The following is a 24,083-nucleotide window of genomic DNA, read 5'->3' as shown; positions in this document are numbered from 1 at the left end:
TTTTTTTTACAAATGCGAAACAAGTTTTATATTAGTGAGCAAATTTGCAATTTACACCTATAATGATCTTGTAAACTGCAATTCTGTGTGCATTTTAGAAATTTTTGTATGTCTAAATAAAGGGTTGTAAATTATTGCTCTATAAACGCTACAGCTCAACATATAGCATAGCTGGAAGTAACTAAAACATTCTACTATTTGCTAGAAGTACCTGTTAAAAGATCAGAGTTAATTATTCTGAAAACAGTTTTATGCCAAATACCTTCAAGCTAAATTATTTATGCCAAACGACTTAAAGAGGAAATAATTTAAGGTCAAATGACTTTAGGCCAAATTCGTTTAGGTCAAATGACTTTAGGCCAAATATGTTTAGGTCAAATGACTTTAGGCTAAATACATTTAGGTCAAAGTAGTATAGGAATGGGGCTTCTGGCACAGGATTCAGGTTGTGGTGTGTGGTGGGGTCAACGACCGACCGACCTCTGACGTCACGGCGGCCATCTTGGAGGAGTGTAACGGGACATAGCGTAACGGGACAAGTTTGACCTTGACCTTTGACCCTCAAAATTCCCAAAATTGGGCAAAAATTGCCCAAAATTCCTCAAAATTCGTCAAAATATACATTTCTGTGAAAAAAAATTCCGCCAAAAAATCTCAAAAAATTCCACAATTCAAAAATCAGGATTTCGAAAATCCTCAAAAGTCGTTTTGCCCTAGAAAAAACCCAAATTCCTAAAAGCGGCTTAAAACTCCTAAGAGCTAGCAGCTCTAAGCCGCCGAGGTCATGACCTTGAAAACTAGGATACCATGGCAGCCATATTGGACGATGACGTCACCGTTGCAATTTTCGTTACGGCCGCCATCTTTAACTTTTTTTATTTATTATCCGATTTCAATGAAAAAAATTTTAAAATTTATTAAAAAATCCATTTAATAAAATTTTAATAAAAAATATTTAAAAAATATACTTTTACGACACGGAGTTCGGAGTCCTCGGTTCGAACCCGGTGAGGCCAAAAAAAAATTAAAAATGGCGACCGATCCTCCTCCCGTGGTGACTTTTGGCAGACTGACTCCCACCACTTTTCTTAAAGCATATATATATCGTCACCTAGTATGACGTCATGTCCGCCATCTTGTCTTCGATGCTGGAAGCCATCATCATCATTGTATCGTCGACGAGAGTGCGCTGACACCATGTTAGTTTAGTTCGTATCCGCTAGAGTGCAGTAATCATTTATTATTACTGTGAATCCCGCCATCTTGAAATATGGCCGCCATCTTGAAAATCCGTAATTATTTAGCTAGAAATTCGGGAAAAATTCCAAAATTCATTAAATAAATCACTCATTAACTTACATATTGATTCGATCCGCTCCAGTCCTTGGTTCGATCCCTGAATGATGCAAAACATTTAATTTTATATAAAAAATAATAATTTCAATAAACCATGTTCAAAATTCTTAAAGAGACTTTAAATCCTCTACTACCATCATCCTATCAGACACCAAGACCACCATATTGGAAATTTGTAATTGTAATGATAGAGATTCGGGAAAAAGTTCAATATTCATTAAATAAATTTATAATCTATATACTGATTGATTAGATCGACTAAGGTTCTTGGTTCGATCCCTGGCCGATACAAAACAACTTTAATTTTAAAAAGTACCAGAAAAGTGTAAGGTTCGAGAAATAAAACACCTCAAAGTCTTTTACAAACATAATATTTATTACACAATTTCTATCCTACTACAGAATCACTTGCGAAAGCCAACAACAATCTTATAAACATTTAGCCCTGCATAGACGTGCAACGACTACTTCTTAGCTCCAAATGGCTCCCAAAGCTCCAACAGCCTCCAAATGCTTAACACAGCTCCAAATGGCTCCAAATGCTCCAAACGGCTCCAAACGGCTCCAAATGCTCCAAATGTCTCCAGCAGCTCCAAATGCTTGACAGCTCCAAATGCTTCAAAAGGCTCCAAATGCTCCAACAGCTCCAAAAAAAGGCTCCAAATGCTCCAATAGCCTCCAAATGCTTAACACAGCTCCAAATGGCTCCAAATGCTCCAAACGGCCTCCAAATGCTCCAACAGCTCCAAAAAAAGGCTCCAAATGCTTGACAGCCTCCAAATGCTCCAAACGGCCTCCAAATGCTTGACAGCTCCAAATGTCTCCAGCAGCTCCAAATGCTCCAACAGCTCCAAAAAAAGGCTCCAAATGCTCCAACAGCCTCCAAATGCTTAACACAGCTCCAAATGGCTCCAAATGCTTGACAGCTCCAAATGCATAACACAGCTCCAAATGGCTCCAAATGCTCCAAACGGCCTCCAAATGCTTGACAGCTCCAAATGTCTCCAGCAGCTCCAAATGCTCCAACAGCTCCAAAAAAAGGCTCCAAAAGCTCCAACAGCCTCCAAATGCTTGACAGCTCCAAATGTTTCCAGCAGCTCCAAATGCTCCAAATGCTTGACAGCTCCAAATGCTTCAAAAGGCTCCAAATGCTCCAAATGCTCCAAACGGCCTCCAAATGGCTCCAACAGCTCCAACAGCCTCCAAATGCTTGACAGCTCCAAATGTTTCCAGCAGCTCCAAATGCTCCAAATGGCTCCAACAGCCTCCAAATGCTTAACACAGCTCTAAATGGCTCCAACAGCTCCAAAAGACTCCAAATGCTTCAAAAGGCTCCAATTGCTCCAAGAGCTCCATCTTCAATTGGTTCCAACTGATTCCTATTACTTTTATCGAACTTGGCATGATTACTAACATGTCTTTATCAGTATACATTTTGACTGGCAGTGGTAACGTTTTTTACACCTTTAAGTTATAAGTTTTATTTAGAAATCAGATTTCGATAAATGATAGCTTCCATCTGGAAAGAAAATATATTAATTTATCTTCAAGTTTATACACATACATCTAATTTAATCCATTATTGTATGTAGCCAGCTTCCCTCAGTTCTTTGAGTATGAAGGATATTTCTTTAATGTTCGAATAGTTTCCTGCACAAAGCGATCCATGTAGTAGTCGTAGCCTGTTAACCAATATGTTAGGATCTTCCCATGAGGTATAATCAATCTCTTCTGCTGCCTTCATCATCCTTGCATGTTTATAATAAATATTATCTCTGGTGTCTATCGTTTTAACACCAAACACAAGGTCACTTTCGTCATCTTGCCAGTGATTATCACAAGCTTGATCAGGATAATTTATTTTATTACGTCGTTTCCATCGTTTTGGTCTCAAACCACCATCACAGTCTTCGCTCTTGCATGCTTTTGGTGCTTCAGTACAGTACTCAATCATGCCAGCTTCTGATGTGTCACCACAGTCTTCAATCATGTCAGCACCACAAACTTGATCAGGATAATTTATTTTATTACGTCGTTTCCATCGTTGTGGTCTCAGACTGCCATCACAGTCTTCGATCTTGCCTGCTTTAGGTGTTTCAGTACAGTACTCAATCATGTCAGCCTCAGATGTGTCACCACAATCTTCAATCATGCCAGCCTCAGATGATTCATCAAAGTCTTCGACCTTGTAAGCTTCAGGTGGTTCTCCATCTTTCACATTTTCATGGAGACGACTAGATATTGGAGTAAATATATTTTCATTTCTAATGTGGTTACAACTTCCTTCGTTTGTTTTAAATTTTAAATTATTATCTTGATCTAGATCAGTAATTTTAGCATTAGCTTTTTCGCCTTCGTTCCTCTTCAGCGATGTTGTAGCCCAGTCTTCGTTATCTTTATTCATCTTAATTGTACAGGTCTTGTAATGTCTATCCAAGTAATATCTTCTACCAAAGGATTTCTGACACTGACTGCAATGAAATGGTTTTTGACAAGGACCCAAATTACACTCGCTTCTCTCATGTCGTTTAGCATTCTTTCTCAAGGTAAACACCTTGCTACAGTATCTACAGTGATGACGTTTTGATACAGCAACAAATCCCGTTTCAGGATTCATATTAGTTATTGAGACAAATGCCAGATGCAAACTAAGAGTTTTAAATTAGATATATTACTTAAATAGAATTTTTTAATTATTTCATCAGCGAGAATTAATTTATCTCATTCAAAGGTACTTGTTGCAAGTAGTTCTGCTTTTCAACAACAGATGTCGCCACATGTTACTTGCAGGTAAATAATATTTAGTTATTTTATGCGGGATGCGGGATGCTCACTAACGATCGCAAAAGAAGGATGGCTTCGCTAGACTCCAAGGAGAAGGAAGTTCGTCCATCCTGTTAGTGCTTCTTAGATTTCTCAGAGATTATTTGACTGAGTAATGATATTTTTTTTTTTTAAATTTCCACCTGATAAAAATATTACAAGTGCTGATTTATTGGCAGAATTTCAATAATTAAATGCAAACTTGAATAAAAAATGACATGACTCATTAAGTAAAAAATTCTTCATGCAGAGATCAATTCCTCATCAGTAACCAGAAGCACTCGGAGAAAACCATCAGATGTCTAGTCAGGAATAATCAGAAGCACCCAGAGAAAACCATCATAATATTGTCAAGAATAAACGGGAGCACACGGAGAAATCCACCATAATATTGACAAGAATAATCAGGAGCACACGGAGAAAACCACCGCAAGTTTTCTTTGATATCATAAAATTTCAGGAAAAAAAATAATAAAAAATAAAAATAAATTAATAAAAAATTAAAAAAAATAAAATAAAAAATACATAAAATTCTGGCTTGTACTAGAACTCTATCTTTGTTCAACAATGAGAAGTTCACAAGCTAGCAGAATATATTTATGTATTTTTTATTTTATTTTTTTTTAATTTTTTATTAATTTATTTTTATTTTTTATTATTTTTTTTCCTGAAATTTTATGATATCAAAGAAAACTTGCGGTGGTTTTCTCCGTGTGCTCCTGATTATTCTTGTCAATATTATGGTGGATTTCTCCGTGTGCTCCCGTTTATTCTTGACAATATTATGATGGTTTTCTCTGGGTGCTTCTGATTATTCCTGACTAGACATCTGATGGTTTTCTCCGAGTGCTTCTGGTTACTGATGAGGAATTGATCTCTGCATGAAGAATTTTTTACTTAATGAGTCATGTCATTTTTTATTCAAGGTTGCATTTAATTATTGAAATTCTGCCAATAAATTAGCACTTGTAATATTTTTATCAGGTGGAAATTTAAAAAAAAAAATATCATTACTCAGTCAAATAATCTCTGAGAAATCTAAGAAGCACTAACAGGATGGACGAACTTCCTTCTCCTTGGAGTCTAGCGAAGCCATCCTTCTTTTGCGATCGTTAGTGAGCATCCCGCATCCCGCATAAAATAACTAAATATTATTTACCTGCAAGTAACATGTGGCGACATCTGTTGTTGAAAAGCAGAACTACTTGCAACAAGTACCTTTGAATGAGATAAATTAATTCTCGCTGATGAAATAATTAAAAAATTCTATTTAAGTAATATATCTAATTTAAAACTCTTAGTTTGCATCTGGCATTTGTCTCAATAACTAATATGAATCCTGAAACGGGATTTGTTGCTGTATCAAAACGTCATCACTGTAGATACTGTAGCAAGGTGTTTACCTTGAGAAAGAATGCTAAACGACATGAGAGAAGCGAGTGTAATTTGGGTCCTTGTCAAAAACCATTTCATTGCAGTCAGTGTCAGAAATCCTTTGGTAGAAGATATTACTTGGATAGACATTACAAGACCTGTACAATTAAGATGAATAAAGATAACGAAGACTGGGCTACAACATCGCTGAAGAGGAACGAAGGCGAAAAAGCTAATGCTAAAATTACTGATCTAGATCAAGATAATAATTTAAAATTTAAAACAAACGAAGGAAGTTGTAACCACATTAGAAATGAAAATATATTTACTCCAATATCTAGTCGTCTCCATGAAAATGTGAAAGATGGAGAACCACCTGAAGCTTACAAGGTCGAAGACTTTGATGAATCATCTGAGGCTGGCATGATTGAAGATTGTGGTGACACATCTGAGGCTGACATGATTGAGTACTGTACTGAAACACCTAAAGCAGGCAAGATCGAAGACTGTGATGGCAGTCTGAGACCACAACGATGGAAACGACGTAATAAAATAAATTATCCTGATCAAGTTTGTGGTGCTGACATGATTGAAGACTGTGGTGACACATCAGAAGCTGGCATGATTGAGTACTGTACTGAAGCACCAAAAGCATGCAAGAGCGAAGACTGTGATGGTGGTTTGAGACCAAAACGATGGAAACGACGTAATAAAATAAATTATCCTGATCAAGCTTGTGATAATCACTGGCAAGATGACGAAAGTGACCTTGTGGTTGGTGTTAAAACGATAGACACCAGAGATAATATTTATTATAAACATGCAAGGATGATGAAGGCAGCAGAAGAGATTGATTATACCTCATGGGAAGATCCTAACATATTGGTTAACAGGCTACGACTACTACATGGATCGCTTTGTGCAGGAAACTATTCGAACATTAAAGAAATATCCTTCATACTCAAAGAACTGAGGGAAGCTGGCTACATACAATAATGGATTAAATTAGATGTATGTGTATAAACTTGAAGATAAATTAATATATTTTCTTTCCAGATGGAAGCTATCATTTATCGAAATCTGATTTCTAAATAAAACTTATAACTTAAAGGTGTAAAAAACGTTACCACTGCCAGTCAAAATGTATACTGATAAAGACATGTTAGTAATCATGCCAAGTTCGATAAAAGTAATAGGAATCAGTTGGAACAAATTGAAGATGGAGCTCTTGGAGCAATTGGAGCCTTTTGAAGCATTTGGAGTCTTTTGGAGCTGTTGGAGCCATTTAGAGCTGTGTTAAGCATTTGGAGGCTGTTGGAGCCATTTGGAGCATTTGGAGCTGCTGGAAACATTTGGAGCTGTCAAGCATTTGGAGGCTGTTGGAGCTGTTGGAGCCATTTGGAGGCCGTTTGGAGCATTTGGAGCATTTGGAGCCTTTTGAAGCATTTGGAGCTGTCAAGCATTTGGAGCATTTGGAGCTGCTGGAAACATTTGGAGCTGTCAAGCATTTGGAGGCTGTTGGAGCTTTTGGAGCCTTTTTTTGGAGCTGTTGGAGCATTTGGAGCTGCTGGAGACATTTGGAGCTGTCAAGCATTTGGAGGCCGTTTGGAGCATTTGGAGCCATTTGGAGCTGTGTTATGCATTTGGAGCTGTCAAGCATTTGGAGCCATTTGGAGCTGTGTTAAGTATTTGGAAGCTGTTGGAGCATTTGGAGCCTTTTTTTGGAGCTGTTGGAGCATTTGGAGCTGCTGGAGACATTTGGAGCTGTCAAGCATTTGGAGGCCGTTTGGAGCATTTGGAGGCTGTCAAGCATTTGGAGGCCGTTTGGAGCATTTGGAGCCATTTGGAGCTGTGTTAAGCATTTGGAGGCTATTGGAGCATTTGGAGCCTTTTTTTGGAGCTGTTGGAGCATTTGGAGGCCGTTTGGAGCATTTGGAGCCATTTGGAGCTGTGTTAAGCATTTGGAGGCTATTGGAGCATTTGGAGCCTTTTTTTGGAGCTGTTTGAGCATTTGGAGCCTTTTGAAGCATTTGGAGCTGTCAAGCATTTGGAGCTGCTGGAGACATTTGGAGCATTTGGAGCCGTTTGGAGCCGTTTGGAGCATTTGGAGCCATTTGGAGCTGTGTTAAGCATTTGGAGGCTGTTGGAGCTTTGGGAGCCATTTGGAGCTAAGAAGTAGTCGTTGCACGTCTATGCAGGGCTAAATGTTTATAAGATTGTTGTTGGCTTTCGCAAGTGATTCTGTAGTAGGATAGAAATTGTGTAATAAATATTATGTTTGTAAAAGACTTTGAGGTGTTTTATTTCTCGAACCTTACACTTTTCTGGTACTTTTTTAAAATTAAAGTTGTTTTGTATCGGCCAGGGATCGAACCAAGAACCTTAGTCGATCTAATCAATCAGTATATAGATTATAAATTTATTTAATGAATATTGAACTTTTTCCCGAATCTCTATCATTACAATTACAAATTTCCAATATGGTGGTCTTGGTGTCTGATAGGATGATTGTAGTAGAGGATTTAAAGTCTCTTTAAGAATTTTGAACATGGTTTATTGAAATTATTATTTTTTATATAAAATTAAATGTTTTGCATCATTCAGGGATCGAACCAAGGACTGGAGCGGATCGAATCAATATGTAAGTTAATGAGTGATTTATTTAATGAATTTTGGAATTTTTCCCGAATTTCTAGCTAAATAATTACGGATTTTCAAGATGGCGGCCATATTTCAAGATGGCGGGTGTCACAGTAATAATAAATGATTACTGCACTCTAGCGGATACGAACTAAACTAACATGGTGTCAGCGCACTCTCGTCGACGATACAATGATGATGATGGCTTCCAGCATCGAAGACAAGATGGCGGACATGACGTCATACTAGGTGACGATATATATATGCTTTAAGAAAAGTGGTGGGAGTCAGTCTGCCAAAAGTCACCACGGGAGGAGGATCGGTCGCCATTTTTAATTTTTTTTTGGCCTCACCGGGTTCGAACCGAGGACTCCGAACTCCGTGTCGTAAAAGTATATTTTTTAAATAATTTTTATTAAAATTTTATTAAATGGATTTTTTAATAAATTTTAAAATTTTTTTCATTGAAATCGGATAATAAATAAAAAAAGTTAAAGATGGCGGCCGTAACGAAAATTGCAACGGTGACGTCATCGTCCAATATGGCTGCCATGGTATCCTAGTTTTCAAGGTCATGACCTCGGCGGCTTAGAGCTGCTAGCTCTTAGGAGTTTTAAGCCGCTTTTAGGAATTTGGGTTTTTTCTAGGGCAAAACGACTTTTGAGGATTTTCGAAATCCTGATTTTTGAATTGTGGAATTTTTTGAGATTTTTTGGCGGAATTTTTTTTCACAGAAATGTATATTTTGACGAATTTTGAGGAATTTTGGGCAATTTTTGCCCAATTTTGGGAATTTTGAGGGTCAAAGGTCAAGGTCAAACTTGTCCCGTTACGCTATGTCCCGTTACACTCCTCCAAGATGGCCGCCGTGACGTCAGAGGTCGGTCGGTCATTGACCCCACCACACACCACAACCTGAATCCTGTGCCAGAAGCCCCATTCCTATACTACTGGTCAAATGACTTTAGGCCAAATAAGTTTAGGCCAAACGTCTTTAGGCCAAATAATTTTAGGTCAAAAGTGTCACAAAATTATTTTAGGCCAAGTGACTTTATGTCAAACAATTTTAGGTCAAATGACTTTAGGCCAAATAACTTTAGGCCAAACGCCTTTAGGCCAAATAATTTTAGGTTAAATGACTTTAGGCCAAACAAATTTATGTCAAATGGTTTTAGGCCAAATATGTTTAGGCCAAACATCTTTAGGCCAAATAATTTTAGGCCTAATGACTTTAGGTCAAAAAAGTTTAGGCCAAGTGAATGTTCTCAAACAGTTTTAGGCCAAATATTTTAGGCCAAACGACGCGCTCCCCATTTCTTACATAATAAAAATACTCTAATATCTTGAATACACTTAATAATATTATTAAAATTAAAAATGTTACAGTAGACTATATTTTTTGTTGATTGTTCCTACATAAATAGTTTTTATTCGCACAATTTTTCTTATGAAAAATCAACTGAAGTATGTTCGTCACATTTAGATTGATATAGTCTCAGAAGCCATCTCCACTACTTAAACATAGTTTTAGAATAATATGGTAAAATTCTTTCTTATGCTTGGGAACTGTTTTTTATATATTTTTTACTTTTCACGCTTTACTATTCATTTTATATATTTTTTCCTTTATTCTATTTTTCTTGTGAAAAATCATCTGAAGCATGTGTGTTCCACGTCTTCCACACCTTTATAGCTATCGACGCACAACCACCATAGTGCATGATGGGAGACTTAGGGCTACTACCACACACAAACACCATTAGTCTGCGATGTGCAGTTTTGGCTGCAGAGTGGAATATAGGCACGCACGTTCAATCATATATAGATTTGCAACATGTGAAAATATGAATTTGCTCATTACAGAATTTATACGTTAAACATCTCTGAAACTACTGAAAGGCTCGCTTACACATACATATGTTTTTTATGTATTATATGGTTGTTTTGCATTAAGTGTTGCTCCTACTTTAGCATATCGTAAAATTAAATTGATGGGCTTTGTATTCCAAATGTTTGAAAACATTACTTTGGCAGTCAACAATCGAGTAATCAAATATTGTAAAGTTATTATAGGTAGAGACCGGAAAAATTCGCTGTTTCGATGGCCTTCAGGATATACTGCATATTCCCATGTACACTCGGGCAAATAACGCAAGTTCATTGGCTGCTGACTTTTAAGTCGTCTCAGTTGATTTGTCTGTGATTCGAACCTTCTTTGGTTGAGATGCGTCCAGATGAACAGTAAGCCAATAGCAAAATCATCTAAGAGGTATACCTTTGTAACGCCCCTCGTGCCTCAAAATTGAATTATTTTAAATTAATTAAAAAGAGCCTTGGAAACTTGCTGGGTAAGAATAATAAGAAAAATAAGTTTATTGACCAGATGTGGCACGAGGTGGAGAACAAGACAATTTGGAACTCCCTGACACAAGCAACTGGGGAGCTGGTGGATAGTTTAAGGGAAGAAGGTATATCATAAATAAATTAACACTACACAAGTAGCTTGGTCTATAGGTTCCCTGTTTTATTTAAAAATGCAAATAATGAATTCCGTTTTCCATTTGATTTGGCATTTATAAGTTTCCCAATTAATGATCTTAACAATATACTTAAGTTTTTCGAGAACGGGCCGGCCCTATATTAGTAAAACAACACATACTCAACTTTACCAACAAACAATTACATAGACAAAAATTTATAAGTATCACACCAAAATTTGATTTGTCCAATTATTACATCGACGATTATTTTTATTGATTCTACATATTCTTGAGAAAAGCACTGTTCGCTGGTAGGCTATTCATTTAATTAATGTAGTTCGTAGCTAGAAAGTGAGGGGGGGGGATGTTGATTTTACATTACCACCCGGGTCTTCAAAAGATAACATCGGGTCGCGGAAACATCTCTTCTAACGTGACCCGCAGTGGAGGTGCAGGACCACGAGCTGGGAGCAATTGGTCTCTCCAGCACTTCGACCCTGTCTGAAAACCAAATCAAATTCAAAACGAATTAGACTTGCTTCCATATAGTCCTACACCGTCGGCGCAAAAGGCCAACCAACGGGAATGTGGGGGAGAAGGCCGGATTACTCACCAACCAGGGTGTAGAGTTCGGAGCTCACTAGGTGTCTCGCGCCGACATCAGGATGCCGCGGACCGAGAAGACGCGGATGCGCGAACGAAGCCGAAAATTTAGGAAAAAAAAAAAAACACTAAAACTTAAAAATTAGAGACATGACTTGAACTAATTACTACTACTGACCGACTACTGAACAAATGGGATCACATCCCTTAGAGCAACTGACTACATCTCTTTTGCACCCGAATTCGCAATTCCCGCGAAAAACCTCCTAGCGCAGAGGACGTCGAGCACACGTGGTCAGTAGCCGCGATCAAAGGACTGAGTGCACGAGGGTGGACGAGGCTTCTAATTAAAACAGGCGCTAAAGCCCTAGGGAGGAGGGGGGAAGTTTCGGTTCTAAGCCGAAAATTTCTGAAGGAGTCCGAGGCGGGCGAGACAAGAACACGACATGCGCGCTCTCTACCGGACAGAAACGAAGGCAACGAACAATCGACTTCTACAGGCCGCGAGAAGAAAGCATAGTGCCTTATGGCACCGCGACGCTGCCTTCTAGCGGCGTAAGGGGGAACTACTTGAGGCGGTGAGCAGACTTGCCACCAGGTGTCATGAGGGTGAGCTCTGCACCAGGCCCGCGGTTACTTTTTCCTGCGCTAGATGTCGGGGATGTGTCTGTCGGACCAGGGAGGGGTTACAGAAAACGCCACTCCACTGGGAACACAGCTCCACTGGATCCCCATGCGTGACGAGACATGCTATTCTCAGCAGGTCTCTACAAGGTAGCAGCTTGCAGCCCAGGAGATGCTCTATGCAGTTTTGGTCATGCAGGGAATTAAAATTACAAAACTCGGGACGTGACTGCAGGCGAGAGAAATTTCAACCGGGCTGACCATGTCCACATTAGACAGCAAAATATCAGATTGGCCCCCTGGGAAGGGGCTTCGGTCCACTGGCACAAAGTTTAAATCCGTGGCGTACACCGGCCTAACAAAAAGTAAATCACCCCCATTAACAACCAGATAAATTAAAAAAATAAGAAACCCCAAACAATTTTAAAAATATAGAAAAAATTAAAAAAGATGACGAAATGCCTAATTTGCGGCACACCTTATGTATTTGAATTCTAGCCTATCGCCTAATGAATCTGCGAATTTTTCCGGTCTCTACTTATAGTATAATAGCTCTCAAACCCGGTTTCAAACGGTTCAAGAAATAATTTAAACAGAGAAAAATTACTTTTAAGAGACCACTTTACGAATCTGATGCCGAAATTAATGTCAAGTTCCAATTAGTTATTTTCGGACTAGGTCTTAAAATTAAATTTTATTTAACTAATTCTGTGTCGATGTATGTAATGACCAAGTTAGTTACAGAAAAACTAGATTAAGATCCTATAATTATGTCCACTTGCGATACATATATATACATAGTATATAACGTAGCATATTTAAAACGCGCGTGCGCACTATGTGCCGACGCGACATGCTTAATTTGTTTTATATGTAACGGTTTAATCAGTGTACGCAGAGAATGCAATTAGTTTGGTTGTTTTCCTTCTGCTGTGTCTTACAGAAAAAATATTTAAAAAATGAACATAACCTTTGCACATCTGAAATAATGTATCTTTGAAACAGTAAATGAGTTTTTCAAATCGATTCAGTAGACTGAGATTTTACTTCGCACAAACAAACAAACGAACGCGAACTCTCTGTTTATAATGTTGGTATCTGACATGTCCTGTACTCTCATATCACTTCGGGAAAGGGGAGGGAAATGGAGTTGGAACCCCAAAATCAAACACCCCCCCCCCCCCACCCATCGCAATCTTAGCCAAGGGCCAACCCTCTTCCCCTCACCCACAAGACCAAACGACGGTGCCAGGCATTGATTTTGAAGTGAAACTTCTTCACGGGCGGTAGGTTAAGTTGAGTGGATGACTTCATCAGAACCTAACAAAAAAAAAACCTTAACATAAAAGAGATTAACGCTTAGATAATTACGGAAAGTGTAACGTTTAGAAAATATTGCATTGATATTTGGAGAAATTTTTTTTTCAACTCGCACTTTTAAGGTGACACCGAGGAGTTTTGTTGGGGGGGGGGGGGGGGGAGACCATGTGGATGCGAATACGTCAATTGCACATCAAACACATTATTCTGAAACCTCTTAAACACTACTAGAGACTGAATTCTCCTGGTTATAACGATTTGAAAACCCTTATTTTATACATAATATGTAAATGAACTTTACCAGCATAAACAATAAAACACATAGAACAGCGTAATTATGTATCATGTTTTGGCCATCAATAGAGAGTAGAAAAAATTCTAGGATTCATTTCGCGTTATGCTATAATCAAAACACGCACACCATCATGCTGCTTCTGTGATTGGCTCACAGTTTAGTTGAAGGATTCAGAGCCAATGAAAAACATTCAACCAAAGAAGTATAAAATCGCAAGTATCCCAGTTGACAGGTTTCACAAGTCAGTAGCCAATGAGCTGGTGGCATTCGCCCGAATGGAGTCTGTCCTAGAGGTAAGTGAAACCGCGAATTTTTCCAGTCCCTAGCCATCAATAAGGCTAGTGATATTTAGCAAAATAAAATCGAGACAAGCTGTGTGTTAAAACACTGTATCATCTCCTGTGTTTCTTTCAGGAGCATGCCCACTGTCGGAACAACGAATCACAGCAATTCTGTGAAGCAAACAAGTTATAAATGGCCGGGCCAAATAAGACAATGGCTAGAGGCATGCAGATTTCGCGAAAATATTTGGAGACTAGATGAAAGTTAAGACACTATAGCATCGTCTGTGTTTCCTGATTGGGTGAGTTTCTCCCATGTACATATCGGTAGAGATTGGAAAAATTCGCGGATTAATTTCATGATAGGCTGAAATTCAAAAATGTGCACAATTCTGCTGGTTCTGCTATTAGCTCGCAGTTTAACTGAAGCTCTCTGGGCCAATGAGAGACTATCGTCCGAAGAAGCTTCGAATCACAAGCTACCTAGTGGAGACGCCTCACAATTAAGCACCCAATGTACATGCGTGTTTGCTTGAGAAATGTAGAGGTGTAATGGAGGCTATCCTAGATGTCATTGAATCCGCGAATTTTTCCGGTCTCTACATATCGGTTGTAACAAACACCAATAAAAGTGATTCATCGCGGAAGTAAACGTGTCCTGAGGGGCCTGGTAAAATAATTCAACGAAGTCTCTCGCAGACGGCCGCCAATCACAAGGAAGAAACCACGAGTGCGGGTATACCTTGTTGCAGTCTAATAAGTGTACAGATTTTTTCGCGAAAAATGCCTGTCCCTAGCAATGGCTTCTCTTGCAAACGGCCTCCAGTCACAAAGCAGAAATTACTGACGCAGGAATACCGCATCGTAGCCTAAGCCAACAGATTAGTTGCATCCTAATGGATCTCTGAACTAAGGTTTCATGCATTCCTAAATGCGTCCACTAAAATCGAGGTTTCCACTGATGCGTCCCTACATTCACTAGCCTCGGAATCGTGTTTATTTAGTTTGTATACAATATTACTTCAGATATTCGGCACAAGATATTTTTAAAAACTTTATAAGCCTAAGTGATAACTCAAATAGAGAACAGATAAGGACGTTAATAAAAAACTATCGAAAGGAGAAATGAAACTTATTGGAGTACTTAATACTCAATGCATTTTTTTATAATTAGAGACTTAGGTTTAACAATATTTTTATTTCGTTGGCTAGCATTTTTAACATCCACGTTACATTACTTTTTTGACGTGAAAACGTCTAATAAATCGATGAACGCCAGCTGCACGCACGAAAAAGTGTCCCACTACGGATGTCCCACTACGGATGTGTCCTTTTTGCTCATTGTACGCATGCGTGGCATCTCTCTTCATGCTCATTGTAAGCATGCGTGGCATCTCTCTTCCACTCGATTGGAACAACCATCGATTTGACTTTTCAATCATATTTTCGTAGTTTGAATTATTAATATTATGTAATTTAACGATCGTCCACCGATTTTCAGCACAATCGGTACGGTTATTTTAAAGTAATGTTGTAAATTCAAATACGTTTTGAACCAGCAATGGTGTTTTACAGTTACACATTATAATTCAAATTACACCCGGGATCTTTTGCACAATGTTTTAAAAAAATATTTTAACACATTATAAATAAGTTTGGTGTATTTGGAATGCGTATTTGTTATAAAATCGTGTTCATATTATTCCCCTGCCGTGAACAAATTTTTATAAATATATATATAATATCTGAAACAACACTACTTTAGTATGGCCTCGTGGGCGTGTGGTTAGCATACCTAATTCTGAGAATAAAGATTGTCGGTTCAAAACCCGGCAGCTGTGAAAATTTTTTTGTACTTGTAAAAATAAATACGGCACACGCAACATTTCAAAAGTAATAAATATATTTGAATTAATGAATGCAAATATAAGTAAATTTATTAATTCAATTGCACATTTCATTTCACTCCTTTGTATCCATACATAATAGTGATAATTCAATAAAAATGATTTAATTTTATTCATAAAAGTATGCAGAGGTAGATTTTATCATGCAAAAGATAGAAAAATTAAAAAAAAAATCTTCCTCAAAGAATATAATATTTTTAATGCCTAAATGGTTTGGTTGCAAAAACTTATTACGGCTCAGTCTCAGGCCGAATATGATATTTCCTTTTCTTCTGGATCAATCATTTCATCAATGTTTTGTTATGACGTCTCGTTATACTATCGTCCGTAAACCGACTTTACAGACAACCAATTTTTTTTATTTTATTGGACGTTATTATTTACGTTCTGCTGAATATTCTAAGATATCAAACCTCAAAATGGCTACCTGTACATTAGTACGACTAACTGTCAACAGGTGGTGTTCGCAGAATAAGAATTAGGATCCCATACATCCATCCCTTAGAAATGTGTTCCTTACATTATGGCTGAATTTCCTAAGGAATGAAATATTTGTGTGCTGTAGGTGCATCCATATTTGTACTCGGATACACCCATTGTTTCGCGAGAAGTCACTGCCTCTAGCCATCAAGTTACTTGCGTAAGACACAGATGGCAGCAGCAGCACTGTCTGCAGCGCCTTCAGTGAGCTGATGTAGAACTACAGCCAGCCTGTGAAGTTTCACTTGTAACGCATGTGGCGGACATGCACCCATGATTTTATTTACGAGCGTTCAATGCAGAGATCAGCGAGACTCTGCCATTTTTTGACGTGACGTCTCATAAATCGATAAACGCCGGCTGCACGCACAAAAAAGTGTCCCGTTACGCACATTGTCGCGTTACGCTGTGTCCCGTTACGCTCATTGTACGCTTGCGCCGCATCTATCTCTCTTCCACTCGATTGGAACAACCATCGATTTGACTTTTTCGAGGCACATTAAACTTGAAACACTCCCATTCGTTTCCTACTTTTCCTATCATCGTCCTATCCTTAACAGAATAAAACTGATTGGAAGAAGTTAAATAGCAAATATGTATAAAAGTTATAGTTAAAATAATCTCTTCGTTAAAGCAATAAACATATTTGAATTAATGAGTGCAAATAAAAGTAAATTTATTAATTAAATTGTACTTAATTTAATTTCACTCATTCTTTGTATCCATACAAAATAGTGATAATTCAATAAAAATGATTCAATTTTATTCATAAAAGTATCCAATAATTTCATCAATGTTTTGTTATGACGTTGTCGCGTTAAACTATCGTCCGTAAACTAGGGTGACCAAATCATAAAGTTGAAAAAACGGGACACATCCGCGGAGGGTTTGGGGGCGATACCCTCCAGTCCGAGGGGCCCCATCGAGACGTAATCATTGAAACATGCTCTTTTTTGCTAATTTGAGACCTATAAATCTTTTTCAATTTACCTATATGTAATTTAATTTAAATTGTGAGGCGTATAATAAATAAAACAACAATTTTGCAGTGAATACTTATTTATTCTAAGTATGTCTGGCATACTTAAAACATAATTAAACAAGGTAGGTAACTAAAATGGGCGAGTTCAACTGTCGAGGAGAGGGGATGACGGTCCGAGGAGAGGCGCGACAAAAGTGTACCATCAACCCAACGTAAATACGGGACATTTAGGCGTCCCGGGAGACTTTTTCGGGACCCCGTGTACGAACGTTAAAAAACGGGACAATCCCGTTTTTACGGGACGTTTGGTCACCCTACCGTAAACCGACTTTACAGACAACCAATATATTTTTTTGGGAAGGGGGGGGAGGATCCATAAATATCACGGGCCGGAACTCTATGTTGTCGCCAGGTTCTCGGAAAGGAAAAGAAAGGGAAGGGGGAGTTGTCATTTTCCGGGAAAAAAAATGTTCTTTCCACGTAGCCTACATCATTTCGCGGGAAAATTGCCAGCAGCGTGGGAAAAAAAAAACAAAAAAAAACACAACACAACACCTGGTGAACCTTCACAATGCGAAACGTTTGCTTTTCTGCTAAAATTAAAATAATTTGTTTTCAAGGTACGAAATCGTTACTTTTAATTATGTTTTCTTCTTGAACGCCTTTTTCAAATGTTTATGGTTAAAATTTGAATATCCTTTCCTTGGTTGCTCTCAAATTATAGGAATAATATTTATTCAAAGTTCCTGCTTCTAGAACAAATGGTCAGTATGCCAATAATTAACATTTTCCTTTTATTGATAAAGATTAAATTATTTTATCTCTGTTTCAATAGAAATGACACAGGGCGGCCATAAATAAAAAAAATACAATTGTTTCTTTGTTGCTCCCCTCCCTTAAATGTCACCACGTCAAATTTTCTGATACAGTATCATCTAAATTCAAACAAATTGCAAGCATATCTAACATTTTTGTAAGCTTGAGTAGAATTCAAGTGTGCCTAACGAGAATTATTATGAATTACTATCGAAAGAGGTACGATAAAGAAGCTTGGATACCTTAATGCTGATGAAAAAAGAAGTGCCGCAGACGTAACATACTGGATACTTCCTCTGTGCAAAAATTCAGCTTGGACACATTTTTCACAGGTTTGTGCCTTTTTATGTCTTCGTTTCCTGGACTATTACTTCTTCACGCTGATCCTCACTCTGTCCCTTGAACCATCACAAGTGATTTTTTTTGTGACTAACCTTCGAGGTCAGACAGCAGCCTACTTCACCACGAGGGGGAAGCGGGAACATTTCCGACTCACATCCCCATCTGGTCGTCAACGATTTCTGTTTCAAAACGGTTTCCCGAACGCATCCAGGTCAACATTGGAATATATATATATATATATATATATATATATATATATATATATATATAAATATATGAATCCTTCAGTACTCGCCATATTCGTCTAACATCTAACCTCGGTAACGAAAAAACTCATGTGTTCTCATGTTGCATTTATGTACACTTCCACTACGTAACTCGAACACGGACGAAATCAACGTAAAATTCTTCAAAATTATTCCTAGAATGATAAATATACGCAAATCGTGTTTTAAACTACATTTCTGGACGCGAATAACACGTAGTTTCCACACCCGCCGCTAGAATTCGCTGCCGAAGCAGCTACGTTAACTATTGAATCATTTGATTAGCAAACTGAAATTTTAAACTAAGTATATAATGAAACGGCTCCGATAACATAAAGAAAAAAAAATGACTTGAAAGAATACTAAACCTCGGGCTTTGGATCTGATCTTCGACAAGAAATTGTATTGAAATTCTGCCTCTCTCTTTAAAATTCAATAGTATTTTAATATTATAAAGTTTCCCTTCGGCTTTCTGAAGTTTGGTTCACACCGTCCGCCACAGATGACATCGCCGTGGTTCAAATTTTCGTTCCATGCGCAGAGACCTGAAAAATTCGCGGGTTCATTTCGTGTTATGCTAAAACTCAAATAATTATACCTTAGTGCTGCTTCTGTCATTGGTTCACTGTTAATCTGGAGGACTGAGGGCCAGTTAGAGACCCTCACTCATAGAAGTGTCGAATCACAGGCCACCCAGTCGAGACGACTCAAAAGTCAGCATCCAATGAACAGTTGGCATTTCCTCTAGTGTGTAGAGGATATTGGAGTCTATCCTGGAGGTCATTGAACCCGCGAATTTTTCCGGTCTCTATCCATGCGACTTACGAAATATTCACAAAATTACTCCTATCAAATTCCGTATACCGCGAGCTAAGATGGAGCATATCAATAAAGTAAACATGAACTACCTTGATACTTCTGCCTAACTTAGTCTTGGTATGATGAAGTCTCTTTAAGGCTTCTCTGGAATCTAGGCTGACCTCACAAGGCTGTTACTGAAAGTAAAAAAAAAGTCTGCAGATCTCACACTTTCCGATAAGATCTTCAATGTCCGTTTAAAACACCATTGTTTGAGTTGATTTCCAACAGTAAATATAACAGAAACAAATTGTATACATGTATATTTTTTAAGTAAATATTTTATATATTTTTTCTATTTGTATATCCGCTGAATTAAATATTATGGTAACCACTTTCTTTAATGATTTTTTTTTCCTTGTCTCATATTCAATGGTCTCTTGTATTACTAAAAATGTCCATTTAAATTAAATTTAAAAAATAATCGTGAAACAGAACATTGATATTATAGAGCAATAATATTATAACTTTACTATTTTATAATAACCAAATATGATAATAATTGCCATAAAACAGTAATTGTAGTCCCTTTAAAACAACTTTTTTTACAAATTGGAATTTTTATTAATGTTGAACACAGAAAAATAATTACTGCATAAGTACCCACTTAAATCGAAAATTCCGGATGAAATCCGAGCAAGTTATTGTCAATAAAATACGCGAATGTAATCTCTCTCATTTTTACGGAAAGAGTTCCAACCATTTGCTGTAGACCTTGGAGCTTTGAAATATTTTAATAATTTTCATGCGCCTTTCTTCCTTGTTCAATATTTCACTATTTAATGCGCGCCGGAGTAGCGTGTTTACTGGCAACGAACGGTATTTTATACTTGAAAAAAATGTATTAGCAATTACTATGAGTCGTTCACAGAAACTTCCCAAAGTAAACGAAGCAGAGTTATACGAGGATTACTAGTCCATTAAAAGTTTGTTATGAAACCACACAAGGCGTATAATCGCGTCGATTTCCATTTCCTGTACGTATCTGTCGTCTTACCCCTTCCTCCATCTCCTTCGCGAAAGACCACGACGAAAAGACTGGCCATTTCGAGATTCGTATCGCATTATGCGGGTTTCGCCCGGGGGGTTTGGTGGGGGGTGGGGGGCTAAAATGTCCGCCATTAGAGATGTCAACATAACAGCACTCGGTCTGGCGTCATCATGATAGATATAACATGCGCGGAGTGTCCAGTGTTTCCTAAGCCTTCTCCATACTCCGAGTACGTGGGTTTCTACACTTCAACAAGAGATTCTTTGGAAACCAATTGCAATACTGCAAGAAATATATTGTATATCTGTACTACACATGACTATAGTTATTTTTGCATATATGGAATAACGTTTCTTTAGATAACACTGATTATTTCTTATGGAAAATTTCCGCATAATTTTATTTTTTAAATTGATGTTTCATTGAAGCAAATTTTGTTAAAAAATAAAAGAGATAATCGAATATTCTATACTTGAAATTTATTTTATTATATTTATTATTGTGTTATTCAGGAAGTTGTTTACAAATAACTTTAATTATTGGAGGTACTGGGAAAACACAAAGCATAATTGCTCTGCCAAGAAACCGAACCCATTATTACTGCCGACACTATTTTGTAGCGATACAGTTGTTTTGTTTTAATGCAGTTTTTTGGACATCGCCATTTCAGTTTTGCACTGTTTCTGTTTGTCATGGAAAAATTCCGAAAACAAAACAAAAAATAATAATAAGAAGAAGATAAAATATTTAAAAAAAAAACAAGACTGAATCAGCTGATGTCGGACAAACGGAAACAACGATGAAACTAAAAAAGTATTATGCACAACACAACGACGACAGCTGTATATTTATATGTTGAACATTTTTTTATCCTTACTTATGGCTTAACCAAGATCAAGGTTTTTGTACTGAAAACCACTTATATTGAAAAAGAAATTAACAAAGAATAAATATATAATATTTCTAAGTAATGCACAAAGGCTGTTGTCAAACTTTAAAAACCGCTAAAGGACGTAGAAAAAGTCTTTCACCATACAAAAGTTATCCTAAGTACCCGGTTTTAACGCAGAGGAAAAAGGATTTACTTACGGAAATGGGGGTAATTTTTTTTCTAAATCAGCTGTAGGGATTAATTTTTAAAGTATGTAAAATTTCATCAAGAAGTACAAAAATTCTACTTAAAGGGGGAGGAAAGTAATCGGGGGTGGTTTTTCAAGATATTACAATTATTTTAAAGGTTAAGTTTGCAAAATGACATCAAGCACTCTCATATAGGTATGTATATATAAAACTTTAAGCATCATTTTTGTTGGCATCTTGGCAATAGTATGATTTATTGATATAAACTGTGTTCGATATCAAACATTTTTTATGTGTTGCTACGATTTAAAAAAATAATGTTTCATTAATATATTTTATAAGTTACGACATCGCAATTAAAAATGCTATAGGCCAGGTGATAGTTTAAGGCGACAGTACATTTTTAACTCAACTCAATAACGTTAAAAAAAATCTTTTAATTAATGCAAGACATACAGTTTTATTGACGTGACGTCTAATAAATCGATGAACGCCGGCTGCACGCACGAAAAAGTGTCCCGTTACGCACATTGTTCCGTTACGCTGTGTCCCGTTACACTCATTTTACTCTTGCGCCGCATATATCTCTCTTCCACTCGACTGTTTATAAAGTGAAGTGAAAAGTTAATGTGGTTTTCATTGCTTATTACAACAACAATTTCGGCAATAAGATTAATTATTCTTGCATTTTAAAAATCTGATACTAATATAATTTGAAGTATTTATTCTTTTATTATTAAAAAAAAATGATTCAATTTTATTCATAAAGTATGCAATAATTTCATCAATGTTTTGTTATGACGTTGTCACGTTAAACTACCGTCCGTAAACCGACTTTACAGACAAACAATTTTTTTTTAAATGAAAAAGTTAATCTCCACGTGAAACAAAAAAACTGATGTCAGTAGATCCGTTCTCTGAACACACCGATTACGACCGTGTGTGACGTCACGTGGTAGGGTACGTGTGCTGGATGACGTCACGCCAGACTCGGTTTTTTTACGCGGAGCCCGATTATAGATTTTTTTCCCGGCCGGTAGACAAGAGGTTGTGTGGCCTGTAGTCGGGGGGGAGGGGGAGGGGGCGCTAGGGTGGCGGCAGACGTTATAAAAAAGCCGAGGGGTGACACTACAACCTATACTGGCTTGCAGGCTATCCTGAATCCCGAGGCCTGCCTGCCTGCGCGCTGCAGCCGCTGTAGCCGTTCGTTCGCGAGGCTGCCGACACTGTACATTTTTTTTTTTTACGTGAATACGTCTTTAAAATTGCTTCCATTAGCGGGAGGCAATTAAAAAAAAACGAATGACAACAAAATCGGGGCGATACAGTTCGGTGTTGCAGCTACGTATCTTATCATCTCCATCCAAAATTTAATTACACCACTGGATATCTAAATGATCAAAGAATTCGTTACGCTAAGAGAGGACTGTGACGCATCGCGCACGGTGGAGGGGGAAGCGCCGCCATTTTTGAGGTCATTTTGCTGCGTTTCGAGTTTTCCATTTAGTTCGTTTGAATTTCAATCGTCAGCTCTCGTCAAAATCTATCGATTTCATGTATAAAACATTAGTGTAAAATAGTTACAGTGAATATATATGACGGTAAAAAAAAAATACAATCAAAAATATATCATGTCGGGATATACGCGACTTCTTAGTGTTCAAATATGATTATAACATACATAAAATGGCGTATTTTATATTTTCTTACAGAAAATATTACCTGTTAGTACACTTATTCACGTAGGCCTACAACACACGGCCGTGTCCATGACACAGCCACACCCCATTTATTCTGTAAATGGTACAGATATCTGTAAATTTGTACATTTACACGAAAACAACTCTATCGCTACAAGATGGTGTCCACAGTAACACTAGGTTCGGATTATTACCCGGAGATTTATGCTTTGTGTTGTCCCGGTATCTTTACTAATTAAAGTTAACTGCAAACCGTTTCCTGAAATACATTTCCAGTATCAACTGCGCACATTAATAAGCATACTAATACCAAATAAAGTCAAATTATTGAACATTAAATTATCTTTTACAAGGTTTCAAAATATTATGCTTTAATGAAACCCCAATTAAAATATAAAATCATTTGTCAATTTTCCTAAGAAATACTCAGGATTATCTTGAAAAAACGTATTTCATACAAGCAAAAATAACCATAGCCACGTTTTTTTACAAATTTGTATTGTTACAAACTATTTATTGGCGACCGAAATATTTCGCGGATTCATTTCCCGATAGGCTAGAAGCCAAACAATTTTAATTTCCCCCTCCTTATGTGATTGGACCACAGATTATCTGAAGGACTCTAAGCCAAAGAAAAAAACTCAACATAAGACTTATTGAATCAAAAGAAACTTAGGTTACAATTTTCACAAGTTATTATTCAATGAGCATGTGGCTTTTACCTAAGTAGGTCCATAGATTATGGAGACCACACTAGAGCTCACTGCTACTGTGAATTTTTCCAGTCTCTACTAATGAGTTGTCTGCTAGCTGGAAAGACTGAAGACTTCACTCGGAGTTTGATTACGGTAGCGAAGACAAGTAG

The sequence above is a fragment of the Bacillus rossius genome, chromosome 13 (assembly GCF_032445375.1).
Source record: "Bacillus rossius redtenbacheri isolate Brsri chromosome 13, Brsri_v3, whole genome shotgun sequence".
In the NCBI taxonomy this organism is placed as follows: domain Eukaryota; kingdom Metazoa; phylum Arthropoda; class Insecta; order Phasmatodea; family Bacillidae; genus Bacillus; species Bacillus rossius.
Note: the sequence above shows the minus strand (reverse complement) of the source record.